The 15,456-nt window shown below is 40.8% G+C and overlaps 1 protein-coding gene across 2 annotated transcripts in view; it reads right to left on the bottom strand.

The window, feature by feature from the left end:
• The window catches only part of NME7 (NME/NM23 family member 7), a 159,286-nt gene that overhangs the window by 125,921 nt on the left and 17,909 nt on the right, over positions 1-15,456 (bottom strand). The window lies entirely within an intron of this gene.

The raw sequence follows: 15,456 nt of genomic DNA on the forward strand, positions 1-15,456 counted from the left end.
GTAACTGAATGTCATTACCATCTGATGTGTGTCAGTATTCCCTGTGAAATAAGTTGTCAGTTTTACTCCGGTTCCAAGTGGACAGATGTCCACTAACTGTCTCCCTCATTTGCATTCTCAGTAGAAAAGACATGAACTGCACTCCCCTCTCACCATTAGAGTAGTCCCTCTACTTTAAGGTTGAGGTATGTTAGAGGACAACTTGCACACACTGCCACTGCTTGTGTGATTGTCACTCCATGGAACAGAGGTCTTCCAACTCCAAGGCTGTCGAGCCTGCACTTCTCACTCCCCCCACAGGCACATTTGTGTTTTCCTTTTGACAGCCCTATGCCTTTGTTTTTAATGTCTCTCATTTAGTTCATCACTATTCCTTTTCGGCCTCTACTTCTGGGAGAAGGGGGAGCATGTTTCAAGGATCCCAACCCTCTAGAAAGCTCAAACAGGCCATCCCCTTTCACTTTTATACACTTTTTGAAGTCTAACACACATATATATCATATAAAAGATTAAGATTTTCAAGTTGGCACTAAGTAGGACTTAACTTTCAAATTTTGGAAAACAGTGGCATTTCAGTTGTGTCAAACACTGCCCGCTAAGCGGTGGAACAGAACAAATGCATATTAGCTTCTAGAGAGTGCAGAAGCATGAAGGGTCTGGTCCTGCTCCTGCTCCTACTTCTACTTAAGTTAAGGATAAATTGCCCCCAGAGGAAGGTCATTAGACTGCTGCATGTGGGCCAGAAACTATCAGCATTAAATAAAATGATCACTGGTAGGCAATTTGCTGCATTTATATCTTTTTCCCCTCCTGCTCCCAAGACAGCATGATGTGATGACATCACTGCTAATGCTACTAAGTGTTAGATACTGAAAATACAATCCAGACAACAAAGCTAGCACTTTAGAAGCTGGCCAGTGGCAGCATATGTACAGCTAGACACAAAAAACATTACTAGGATCTAAGGCAGCGTCTCTCAAATGCGGCCACCATGGCCACATGAGTGCCACCAGGGGCTTTTCTTGTGGCCACAGCCTCCTGGGCTGTGATTGTGGGGAGGAAGAGGCAAAGTAGCAGCCATTCCCACTCCCTGTTGCTCCTGGATGCCCTACCTTGGTGCTGACACCTGGGGCACAATGCGGAAGGACCAGGCAGCTGGTGAGTTCCCACCTTCCCAGCAGCACTGGGGCTCTGGCTTTGGGCTTCAGCCCTGGGGTGGTGGGGTGGCAGGCTCTGGCCGAGAGGTTTCAGGCTCGATCCCCAGGCTCCAGCTGCGCAGTGGCAGGCCCCAGGCTCCAGATGCAGGGCTTCAGGGTCCAGCCCTGCACTGCCTCCCCCACTTGTCACCCTACCCCCATCCAGGGCTTAAAATTTGTCCCCAGGCTTGGCAGGACTGAGTAAATCTGCTGTGAAAAGTAATACTTGTATGTTTGTTAATATCACTTTTCACAGCAGACTTACGAGCAAGCAATAAATACATTACAATGATTTGGACGTGTATATGTGCATATTTGTGTTTTTCCTAAAGCTGATTAACTATTTTAGGAAAAAGTGAGAGAGTGGCCACCAGCAAGAGTTGTTGGCCACACTCTGAGGCCACCAAAAAAATTGTCCTGAGAACCCCTGACCTAAGGCCTCAATTCAGCAAGCCATTTAAGCAGAGGTTTAAATCCCAGCGAATTCAATGGGATTTAAAGATGAACCTCAGCACTTTACTGAATCAGGTCCTAATATGAGAAGCAATGGGAAAGAATGAGATAATGAAGAATAATTCCACAACTGAACTACATTATCGAGTTTGCAGCTTTGTTTTCAAAAACATATGAGGAGTGTAGTATTGTAGACCGTGTTGTCTAACAGAGAGAGCCCTGGACTGGGACTCAGGAGGCCTGAATTGTGTTCCCAGCTCTGACACTAACTGCTGAGTGACCTTGAGCACTCATCTCACCTCTCTATGGCTCAGTTTCCCCACCTGGAAAATGGGGTTAATGATACAGATCGCCTCTGTAAAGTACTTTGTGCTCTACTGATGAAAAGTGCCATATAAGAACTAGGAATTATTTATTAACCCTTTAACACTCTATAGTGATGCTGAAAAGAGAACAAATAAAATTGCTCGAGTAATTTGCTTGAGTTATTTGCCTAGCAGTGACTCATATTGCGAAGCAGCACAAGTCACTTTATAGTTTAGGTTGCAGTGAATTTCCATGTGGCCTTCTTTGAACATCCTTTACCATGTTGTTTTGATTCTTAAACAAACAGTGCCAGTTTTAACAGCTGAATAATGATCTATGAATAAGAACAAACAGTAAAGTCACATGGTTGTTAATCAGAGCCATCTTTGTATTAATACTGCACATAGCTGTATTTTTCATTACTGCAGGTCTGTAAAATAAATTAGTCACTAGAGATATGCTGCCAATTTTCATTTTACTACAACCCTGAAAATTTCCACCTCAAGTTTCCTCAGGCAAATGAGTTTTTAACAAGAAAATAAAAAAATAAAAAAAAATAGATTTTTCAGTATAGTCATCAGCATCTTCATGGGAAAGTTGAGCAAATCAACTTTTTGCCTGGACTGGTCAATTTAAATGAGAATTCTGCAAGCCATTTCAACATGATATTGATTTTAAAATGCCTCAAGTAAAGTGTATAAGATTTTGAACAGGTTGTCTATTAATCATTTATATTTATTATTCAGCAGATATTTATTGCAGGCCATCATTGGTTGTTCACCTGAATGGCAAAAATGACTATCCCTCAGCATGCATCTTTAACACGGTGCCCACGGCAAGGTAAAAAAGTAATTTTGGTTTGAAAAAAATCACAAGCACTCCTTCACAAAAGAGACTCATTTACAAGTTTAGGAAGCACAGGGTAAAGAACAATTTGAAAGAATTAACATTATTTTAAGGATAGGAAACAGTAAGAGCTAACAGCTCCCTAAAATAACAAAATGGAAATAACGAAGCTTTATCAGCGGTCAGGATTACAATTGCTTCTGAGCATACTACACATAAAATTGTCATGAAGAAGACACAGGGGTTAGATAGGGGGCAGGAGCTGGGCCATGCCTGGCTGTTTGGAGAGGCACAGCCTCCCCTAACCAGCCCTCCATACAATTTCAGAAACCCGATGTGGCCCTCAGGCCAAAAAGTTTGCCCGCCCCTGATTTAGCTAATAGCATAGAATACAATTCTAAAGTTTGCAGACAATGCCAAGCTGAAAGGGGTTGCAAGTGCTTTGGAGGATAGGATTAAAATTCAAAATGATCTGGACTAACTGGAGAAATGCTCTAAAGTAAATAGGATGAAATTCAATAAAGGACAAATGCAAAGTACTCCACTTAGGAAGGAACAATCAGTTGCACACATACAAAATAGGAAATGACTGTCCAGGAAGGAGTACTGAGGAAAGGGATCTGGGGGTCATAGTGAATCACAAGCTAAATGTGAGTGAACAGTGTAACACTGTTGCAAAAAAACTAAGCAAACATCATTCTGAAATGTATTAGCAGGAGTGTTGTAAGCCAGACATGAGAAGTAATTCTTTTGCTCTACTTCGTGCACCGCGCTGATTAGGCCTCAGCTGGAGTATTGTATCCAGTTCTGGGCGCCACATTTCAGGAAGAATGTGGACAAACTGGGGAAAGTCCAGAGAAGAGCAACAAAAACGATTAAAGGTCTAGAAAACATGACCTATGAAGGAAACTGGGTTTGTTTAGTCTGGAGAAGAGAAGAGGGGACATGCTAAAAGTTTTCAAGTACATAATAGGTTGTTACAAGGAGGGAGCAAAATTGTTCTCCTTAACCTCCAAGGATAGGACAAGAAGCAAGGGGCTTAAATTGCAGCAAGGGCAGTTTAGGTTGGACATTAGAAACAACTCCCTGTCAGGGTGGTTAAGCACTGGAATAAATTGCCTAGGGAGGTTGTGGAAACTCCATCATTGGAGGTTTTTAAGATTAGACAAACACCTGTCAGGGATGGTTCAGATCAGTGGCTCTCAATCAGGAGTCTGATTTGTTTTGCGTACCTCCAAGTTTCACCTCACCCAAAAACTACTTGCTTACAAAATCAGACATAAAAATATAGAAGTGTCACAGCACACTATTACTGAAAAATTGCTTTCTTTATAATATATGCTAAAAATGAGAAAGTAAGTCAATTGGAATATACATATTGTGCTTACATTTCAGTGTAGAGAGTAGTATAAACAAGTCATTGTCCCTATGAAATTTTAGTTTGTACTGATTTCACTAGTGCATTTTATGGAGCTTGTTGTAAAACTAGGCAAACATCAGTTGATGTAGTCCCTGGATGACATCTATGTACCCCCAGGGATATGTGTACCTCTGGTTGAGAATCACTGGTCTAGAGAATACTTAGTCCTGCCATGAGTGCAGGGGACTGGACTAGATGACCTCTCAAGGTCCCTTCCAGTCCTATGATTGTTCTGAAGACTGAAATCCTCTATCTACAGAGCAAGTACAGCGTGGGCCACCTGCTCCGCAACAGTCCCATCAATGTGCTTCAAACCCTGACCTGGAGGAGACCCTGTAGAGATGAGAGGAGTGTTCACCATTCATAGCCAATCCCAAAAGGGGGTTAATTTATGTGAACACTCATCTCAAAGGGATTAGACAGAGACAAACACCAATTTATTTCACACAGCCCTCCAAACTTCTAACAGATAGCAGTAACTTTAAGTCATTACTGATCTGGATTAGATTTGACTTGGTGTCCTATACACAAAAGGTTTCATAGCTTTTAACCAATCCCTAAAGCCATGCAGTCGTCCTATGAAATATTTTAAATGATTTAGGTAAAAGGTGACATCAATTAGTTGTGAACAGTTCAAGTAAAAACTATTCAGGTAACCCTACATATTTCTCTCTACTTCTCAAAACAAAATTCTCACTTTTTTTAGCCCTTTTAATAATTTCTACTCCACATTCCAAACACACACCATTGCAAAAAAAATTATATTTTTATAACATCTGTTACCACCCTTTTGTAATTCACCAGTAAAACCCAATGGTACAATGAGGACTACTACTCATAATTTTCCCATCAGTGAAACCTTGTTATAGTTATGACAACAAAATTGTGTAGGTGCTTTACAATTGCATACTAATAGTCTTAGGTTCTCTGTATCTATTAAGGTACTTAAACTGCCCTCTCCTCTTAATATCCAAAGGCCTTCCAAAGACAAAATCCTGGCCTCATTGAAGTCAATGGAAGTTTTACCACTGGCCTCAATGGTGCCAGGATTTCACCCATGGTATTTAAAGACAAAGAAAAAGATTTATTTTTTCCCACTCTGTAGGAAAAAATCACTTGTTTAGTTGATAGGTTTTGCTTGTTTATATTTACGTACGTGTAAGTGAGAGTGAGTGGATGGGTTTGTTGTGTGACTGTGTGCACACATGATGAATTTATTGAGAGAAATATAAATTAAAAATACAAATCTTGCACTTAGTTCTCAGAGTGGTGAAGCCAATGGTCATTGTTAGCTTGAGTGGGACTAACTTGCACAGTCTAGGTTCATCTCTTGTGAAAGTGCTATTTCTTGCACTGACTGGTTGAAAGTCACATCGTCCCAGTGAAATGCAATTATCATGGAAGGTCACGGTCACAGACAAAGAGGTAGTGAGGACCAATCCCAAAGAGGGCTTTCCAGATTAGGATAGGGCTCTGCATTCCCTGTAAAGCCAGTACAGAGAGTTGAGTACCAGGAGGTTATGTTCACAATGGGCCACAATCTTGTAGCCAGTCAGGGGAAAGCATTCCTTGCCATCATGGCCATTTGGGTGTCCAGCATCATTAGTGTGTCCAAAATGATGCCATGGCTGTGAATTGTTGTTTTGCTCCAAGAGCACATACGATCCATAACGGGGGATGTTACACTGGGGGCAGGTTCCACAAAGCACTTTATTCTTTATACCAGCATCACCTCAGTATTTCTTGGGTTCATCTTTAGGAGTAACACTACTCTGCAGATCCTGTTCACCTTTATCTTGTGCCCTGGTATTGCATGGGACAGAATGGGACAGATTTTGGTTTCAAAAGCATCAGTGCAAATACAGACCAACTTAATTGGCCCAACAGGTATTACTTTGCCTTTGTAAATGCAATGTTGCCAAATTCATTACCATTGAATGTCATTTTTATTATACTTTGTCCATCTATAACACCTGAAAAACAAGGCTCTCAAGCTTTATAACATTAATACATTATCCCTGACAACACCTCTGGGATGTATTATGCCCATTTTATAGATGGAGAAACTGAAGCCCAAAGAGGTTAAGTGCTTGGTCCAACTCTCACTGGGAATAGTATCAGGCCTTAAGTGACCTGTCCAGGGTCACACAGCAAGTCAGTGGTAGAGTTGGGAATAGAAATCAGATCTCCTGATTCATAATCTCCTGCATTCCTTGGAGCCCCTTATTAAAATGTCACCACCAAACTGAATAGAAAGGAGGGGTGATTTTCCAACCTTTGATGGAATTGATCCCTCTCAGACTAGTGTTAAATCATCTCTGGGAGGAATGATTTATCCCTGGGGCTCTCAAACCCACTGACGGAGAGCATTTTTTTGCCTTTGGAATGAGCCACAATGCCCCAAGTAACAGATATTTTCCCACATGAAGATACCTCAAACCACCACATGCCCTTCAAGCTACAAAAGCTGAGCTCTGAGCTATACTATCAACATACTCAGTATATTTTTCAGGCGCTATATAAAAACATTTCCAAGTGTGCTTACTAGATGCTATTGCTCCTCTCCTTTATTAGGCTGTAGCAGTGAGAAATGTTCTTTCAAAATGGGAAAAACAAATTACTGGATTCCCCAGTCCCTGATCCCTGTTTCCTGAAGGCACATGCGCTCTTGGGCTTATCACAGGCTAACAGAGGAAAAATGCATACAATCCCCTTCTTATAATATTGACAATACAGCTTTGCTTCTAAGATCTTATCTTTTATGTCCCTTGCTCTTTGTCCATTAAACAGATAATTCTGTCCCATCAGCAAATATAAGGTTACTGTTTCTTGTCCTGATGGTTTATAGATCACAAAAAATATAATGCTTTGCGCAGTAACCTTTGTGATTCACAACTGCATTGGTGGGAACAGTTATCTCTACTTTCGCTACTTATCAGTCTCCATGTACTATGACCCCTTCAATTCCGGCTTAGCAACTATCTCATGTGGGACACTATCAGAAAGTTTCTCAATATTGGAAAAGAGTGCAGTACTATGTAACACTGCAGTGAGTGTATCTTCCAGTTTTATTACATTTCCAGTCTCTTTTCTGTTTGTATTGGTTACCTGGAACTTCACCTTGTGTGAAATATTTGACACCAGTCCATTCTCTCTTCTACCTATATTTATCCGTTTGGCAGTCAAGAGAATACTATTAGGTTATAAGAGAGTGATTTTTGTCTGTTGCTCCCCAAACCCCCTTATCCAGTTATCTTCAAATAGGGACAGCGTTAAAAGGAATCAAAAGGCTTGATTTAACTCTCATTGAAGCAATGGAAAGATTCCCATAGACTTCGGTGGAAACTGGATTAGGTCCAAAATCTTCATTTTAATGTTCTGATGGCTGTATTTCTTTTACTCTCTGCTGTGGGAAAGCCCTGAGCATAAAAGTACAGACATAAAAATCAGCTGCTTCTTGGAAATTGCTATGTGCAGCAGCAGCACCCCAAGAGCAGGGGACAAGTCTCCCACTGTAGAAGTGTTCTATTTTTTAAATGAAGAGAAATTCAATTCCCAAATGCAAAGTTTCATACCTTTCTAAATAGTATAAGCAATTTGCAATTAAGGGAATGCTCCCGTTTGGAATTACTTATAACAACATGACTTATAATCATCAATACAGTATTTCAAACTTGACTTGAATAATGGGTCAATGGAGCCTGACCTTTTCAAAATGTATACTGCCTAAATATGTGATGAGATGAGAAGCAGCCAGGATGTAGAATTTTGCCTGCAAACAATTTTAAAAAAAATATTTGGCATAGACACATGCAATCTCAAATTTCTCATTCACAGTGGGATATCCTTGTTGTTGTTATTAATTTAATGTTCAATCTTGACTGATCTTGGAACATGGCTAATACACACAGAAAAAACTGCTGAAGGGGGCTTCCTGGAATCCACTTGTTAAAATTCTTCCCACAAATTAAAGGGAAGGTTTCCTCACCTCTGATGGAATTCCTACCCTAGTCCCCAAGCCATGCCAGACAACTTGTTCTTGGGGCAAAATAAAAATACTTCAGAAGAGCAGTACTATTGCCTTTGAAATAGATGAGATTGTATCTTTTGCCTTTTGATACTTTTCTTCCTCCTTTAATTTCCCCTGGGAAGATACCTCTAGGCTCTCCTAAAAGGTCTCCACTCACCTCCTCTTTTTCAATTTACACAAAGTAAGGATCATGCTACACTATCAATATATACATGGTGTATATTTCAGGAACAAAACAAACACTTCCAGAAAATATAAGTCTGTCATGGCCCCTTGCCTCCTTCCTTGGCAACAGTTTATTAATAGAGTATTGTTTAAATAGGATAATAAATAAATAGATTCCTCAGCTCATCACCACTTCTGTCTACAGGATCAGACCCTGTATCAGGCTTGGAAGGATTTCTTTTTTTTAATTGGCAGATGTTGGTAAACATCAATTTCACTGCACATACACAAACCAACAAAAATATTTCCATCAATAATCTCAATATACAGATAGGCAGAGTAAGGAAAATGCTTAATAGTCAAAATTGGTATTACAAATCAAAATCAAACAAAAATAAAAACTGAATGTCGCTAAGCCTACCTATAACAGATCAAAACAGAGAACATAACCACTTCATAATAAAATAAAATCATCATGATAAAAAAGAATGTGTTGTTGTTTTGAACAGAGATGCTTTAGGTTGAGTATATTATACTGCTCTCCAAATAGAAGGCTGAAGTGAAGGACCCTTCTTTGGAAGCATTATTACTCAGTATCAGCCTAAATGGATCTTTTTGTGGATGTGTTTTCAGCCTCTAAAAGATGACTAAGTCTTCGTAGTAGAGAGACAAAGCGGATGAGGTAATATCTTTTATTGCAGTGGCTCTCAATCTTTCCAGATTACTGTACCCTTTTCAGGAGTCTGATTGGTCTTGTGTACCCCAAGTTTCACCTTAAAAAATCAGACATAAAAATATCAAAGCATTACAGCACATTATTACGGAAAAATTGCTCACTTTCTCATTTTTACCATATAATTATAAAATAAATCAACTGGAATGTAAATATTGTACTTACATTTCAGTGTATGGTATAAACAAGAATAAGCAGTATAAACAAGTCACTGTCTGCATGAAATTTGAGTTTATACTGACTTCGTTAGTGCTTTTTCTATAGCCTGTTGTAACACTAGGCAAATATCTAGATGAACTGATGTACCCCTTAGAAGACCGCTGCATACCGCCAGGGGTATGTGTACCTCTGGTTGAGAACCACTGTTTTATTGGACCAACTTCTGCTGGTGAGAGAGACACACCTTCGAGCTTACAAACAGCTCTGAAGAACCTCGAAAGCTTCTCTCTCACCAACAGAAGTTGGTCCAATAAAAAAATTTTTTTTACCTCACCCTCCTTTTCTCTCCAAAATCCTGTGACCAACACAGCTACAACACTACTGCCTATAAGCCTTCCTGTGAATGACAAAGAACCATTCCTCCAACTGGGAAATCACAAAGTATTAATTCTCTAAAAATGCCTAGTATATTAACCAATTGAAATTCATCACCTAATGAAACATCTATGAGTCAACTACCAATTCAGATCAGGCCCCTCCTACTACGGTGCTTCAGCGCCGGGAAGAGAAGGTTGCTGACATATTACCTACAGCCTCTTGAAGAATGTTCATGACCCAAAGGCAGAGCTAAAACCACCTTCCCCAAAAGTAGCATCATTCATGCATACTCTTCCCAAGCATGCCCCAGGAGTAAAGCTCATCCTTCCCCCAGAGGGTCCACGATCACCCTTCTAGCAAGACCCACGAGCAATAGCCTTGGACCGCTGGAAGCAGAAGTGTTACTAGCCTTTCTCCATGGCTCTTCTCCAGCAGGGTGCCATCTGCCTTGCCTTTTAGTAATGTTGAGCAGGCCAGTCCCAGAAACAGTAAGCTCAACAGCCTTCTGCCCTCTTGCAGCCAGGTGGAGTGAAGTGAACTCAAAGGAGACGTGCAACACGTCAGTGGGAAAGCAAAGGAACAGAACCTAGGGGTGCTAATTCCACTCATTCCCAGCCCTCACTGCTAGACCATACTGACTCTCTACATCAGGGGTTGGCAACCTTTCCGAAGCGGTGTGCCGAGTCTTCATTTATTCACTCTAATTTAAGGTTTTATGTGCCAGTAGTACATGTTAACGTTTTAGAAGGTCTCTTTCTATAAGTCTACAATGTATAACTAAACTATTGTTGTATGTAAAGTAAATAAGGTTTTTAAAATGTTTAAGAAGCTTCATTTAAAATTAAATTAAAATGCAGAGCCCCCCGGACCAGTGGCCAGGACCCGGGCAATGTGAGTGCCACTGAAAATCAGCTTGCGTGCCGCCTTTGGCACGCGTGCCATAGGTTGCCTACCCCTGCTCTACATGTATACAAAGGTAATATTAATAAAATATTCATCACATCCCTAGTTCTCACTGCAAAGTCTGAAGTCAAATCTCAACTTTGGATATTCTAATAATTTTTAGAGCAACGCATTAGGTCATCATAAACACCATCTCTCTATTTGGGGTATTGCAGGCCCAACATTGCAGGTTACTTGCTTCATTATTTTGTTGTGTGTAAGAATTTAGAACACTGGAATAAAATATAGGCTTTTAATTGGCTATTAAAGGCGGTCACATTTAACCATAGATCTAGGAGCATTTCCCCTCTGTTTAATGACAAACTGACAAAATAGGACATGAACTTCCCCCTCCCTTCAGCCTGCCCTCCCTTCACCTCTTACAATTCTTGCTTCCTCTTCCTGTCACAGATGCAAAAGTTTTGCATCTGCTCTCCTCCTCTAGCCTCCCACTTGCACCAATGATCCCACCCTACCTCCTGATCTCCCTGGGATCCACACTCAATCCCTCCCTTACTCTTCTCCTTAACCTTTCACTCTCTTCTGGCTCCTTCCCTTCCCAAAACAAGAATGCTTTAATCTCTCCCATCTTAAAAATACCCATCCTTGACCCCACTTGTGTCTCTAACTATCATCTGATCTCCCCGCTCCCTTTCATCTCTAAGCTCATTAAATGTGCTGTTTGGAGCTCCTCTCCTCCAATTCCATCCTATACCTTTTCCAATGATGCTTCCAGCCCCTTGCATTCAACTGAAACCACTCTTCCCAAAGTCTCCAATGTCCTCCTCCTAGCTAAAGCTCACACCAGTACTCCAGCTTCACCCTCCTTAACTTGCCATCTGCTTTTGACACCATCGACCAGGCTATTCTTCAAATGTTGTCCTCCCTTGGCTTCTGAAACTCTGACCTCTCCTGGTTCTCCTTCCTCTCTAATTGCTCCTTCAGCGGATCGTCCTCAGCCACCTTCCAACCTTCTCTGCATGTTCCACAGGACTCGGTCCTTGATCCCGTTCTTTTCTCATGCTACATCTTGTCTCTGAATATTCTCATCCAGAAACACAAAGTCAGCCACCATCTTTATGCTTATGATTCACAGATCTACCAATATATCTTCTCGAGACCTGTCTTTTCGGACCAAACTGAACTCTCGGCCAGTCTCGGACATCTTGTGATGTCTAGCCATTACTGCTCGCTCAGCACAGCCAAAACAGCTCATTTTTCCCCCCTAAACCACCCCACTACCTTTTTTCTCAATCACTGTGGACACCACCATTTTACCTGTCCCAGCCAGCCCAAACTGGAGAAACTAATGATCCAGCCAGTGGACCAAATTTGGTGATAAATCTTGGTCATGTGCCACCTGAGGCACATTGCACATATGCTAAGACTACAGGCCCATAACCTGGGTATCATCTTCTCAGACCTCTCTTTCGAGAGCCTCACATTCAAGGTGTGTCTAAATGTTGCCAATTCTTTTTTAACAACATTTTTAAGATACCACCTTTCGTATCCATCCACACAGCTAAAACTCTCATCATCCCACAACTCAATTACCGCAACATCCTTCTCTCTGGCCTTGACATACACAATCTTGCCCTGCTCATATCCATTCACAATGCTGCTACAAAAATCATTCTCCTACCCCATTGCTTTGACCATGTCACGCCTTATTTGAATCTGTCCAGTCTCCCCCTTCCCTATTGCATCAAAAACAAGCTGCTCGTGTTCACTTTCACATTCTATCCCCACTCAACCTATCATCTTTCATTTGCTACTGAGCTGTTGACTTCCACCTCCAGTTGGCCTTTGATGCCAGTCTCCATCACCCACTTGTTAGGTTTTTCTTCCATTGTTTCCTTGTACTCCCCTATCTGTCTGTATCCGTCTGTCATCTCATCTTATGACAAGGACTTGTCTATACAGAGAGTTAGTCCAAGCTGGGGTGGAAATGTACAGTACACTAGCTCCTGCACAGTAACTGATCATGTGGACCTTGATACCACACACTAAAAGTTCCGCAGCATGATTTGATCTACTGCTGTTTCAAACAACAGCAAGGTGCACATGGGGGACTTAGGGCATGGCAGGCTAGAGAGCTATAGATTTACACCCCAGCTTGCCACACATTAAGTCTCCATATAGACATGCCCTTAGATGCAAACTGTGGGACAGGGACTGTCTTTCTGTTCTCTGTTTGTACAGTGTCTAATACAATGAGTCCTGGTCTATGACTGGGAGCCCTAGGCACAACAGTAATGCAAATAATAATAATAATAATAAATCACAATAAATGAGGCAATCAGAATCCCAGGTGGCTATCCTACAAAGTTGAAGAGAGAGCAAAATTATATAAAATACCAGGACTTGGAATCTTTAAAAAATGGCATGGAAAATAATAAAGCAAAGAATAGAAACAGAACATGTCAAGTTAAGCTACTTTAAAAAATGCCAAAGCACCACCTGGGAATAAGTGTTCCTCTTCTACCCTTTGTCAAGGTTCCTTCCCCACTCTGAATTCTAGGGTACAGATGTGGGGACCTGCATGAAAGACCCCCTAAGCTTATTCTTAACAGCTTAAGTTAAAACTTCCTCAAGGTACAAACTTTGCCTTGTCCTTGAACCCTATGCTGCCACCACCAAGCGTGTTAAACAAAGAACAGGGAAAGAGCCGACTTGGAGACATCTTCCCCCCAAAAGCCCTACACCCCCTTTCCTGGGGAAGGCCTGATAAAAATCCTCACCAATTTGCATAGGTGAACACAGACCCAAACCCTGGGATCTTAAGAACAAGGAAAAAGCAATCAGGATCTTAAAAGAAGAGTTTTAATTAAAGAAAAAGTAAAAGAAACACCTCTGTAAAATCAGGATGCTAACTACCTTACAGGGTAATCAGATTCAAAACATAAACAATCCCTCTAGGCAAAACCTTAAGTTACAAAAAGACACAAAAACAGGAATATACATTCCATTCAGCACAGTTATTTTACCAGCCATTAAACAAAAGAACATCTAATGCATTTCTAGCTAGCTTACTTACTAACTTAACAGAAGTTCTGAAGAGCGTTCCCGACCTGGTCCCAGCAAAGTATTACACAGATAGACAAACCCTTTGTCCCCCACCCCGCTTCCAGCTTTGAAAGTATCTCGTCTCCTCATTGGTCATTCTGGTCAGGTGCCAGCAAGTTTATCCTAGCTTCTTAACCCTTTACAGGTGAAAGGGTTTTGCCTTTGGCCAGGAGGGATTTTATAGTTCTGTATACACAAAGGTGGTTACCCTTCCCTTTATATTTATGACACCCCTATAGTCAATTTTCAGCAAAAACAGACAAGAAACTTAGTCGTCTGTTAAACATCCTGGTTTGCTAAATAAAATGATTAATCAAAGACAGGAAGTGGGGATGGGGGCCAGGACTCCTGAGGTTTGTTTTCAGCTATTTCACTGATTTGCTGACCAACTTCACACCCCCGTGCCACAGTTTCCCCATCTAAAAGTAGAGGTAGTACCTCTTCTGTTGGGGTTCTGTACAAAAACTTATCCTAGCTCTCTGGAACCCTGAGATGAAAGGCACTACAGATGTGCAGAGCCCAATAGGACGTTTGAAGCCTACAACTTTCTCCACAACTGGCAAGACAGGTCGTCCCAATTTATTTTAAACAAGTTACCCGGCTTTTGTGTCAATCTGCTATAGTTAAGAAAATGTTTGTAAAATTGACAGCAAACAGAACTTCCGATATGAAGCATTTATGAACAGTCTCTACAATACATTGTTTTGTTTTTTAAAAATCTCATTTTAAAAGAGCATTCGGTTTGTGCAGTTAGACACAAAGAGGTCAGGAAACCTCAAAGTTGTATGTAGAACCTTACCTCTGCCCCTTTGTATGCACACATTACAATGAAGTCTAGTTATAGGATCACACACTATATATAACGCAATTTTTTCCTCAGATTTCGATTACACATGAGGCCAAAGGCAAGTACTCCACTTAAGAAGGAACAATCAGTTGCACACACAAAAAATGGGAAATGACTGCCTAGGAAGGAATACTGTAGAAAGGGATCTGGGGGTCATAGTGGATCACAAGCTAAATATGAGTCAACAGTATAACACTGTTGCAAAAAAAGCAAACATCATTCTAGGATGTAGTAGCAGGATTGTTGTAAATAAGGCAGGAGAAGTAATTCTTCCACTCTACTCCGTGCTAATTAAGACTCAACTGGAGTACTGTGTCCAGTTCTGGGTGCCACATTTCAGGAAACATGTGGACAAATTGGAGAAAGTCCAGAGAAGAGAAACAAAAATTATTAAGGTTTCAGAGTGGTAGCCGTGTTAGTCTGAATCAGCAAAAAGAATGAGGAGTACTTGTGGTACCTTAGAGACTAACAAATTTATTTAAGCATAAGCTTTCGTGGCTAAAACCCACTTCATCAGATGCATGCAGTGGAAAATACAGTAGGAAGATATATATATATATATATATATATACACACACACACACACACACAGAGAACATGAAAAAATGGGTATTGCCATACACACTGCAATGAGAGCGATCAATTAAGGTGAGTTATTATCAGCAGGAGAAAAAAAAACCATAATAGCTCTCTTTAATTGATCACTCTCATTATAGTGTGTATGGCAACACCCATTTTTCCATGTTCTCTGTGTGTATATATCTTCCTACTGTATTTTCCACTGCATGCATCTGATGAAGTGGGTTTTAGCCCACGAAAGCTTATGCTCAAATAAATTTGTTAGTCTCTAAGGTGCCACAAGTATCCTTCATTCTTTTTTAAAAAATGATTAAAGGTCTAGAAAACATGACCTCT

Source organism: Natator depressus, chromosome 1, assembly GCF_965152275.1.
Source record: "Natator depressus isolate rNatDep1 chromosome 1, rNatDep2.hap1, whole genome shotgun sequence".
Classification (NCBI taxonomy): domain Eukaryota; kingdom Metazoa; phylum Chordata; order Testudines; family Cheloniidae; genus Natator; species Natator depressus.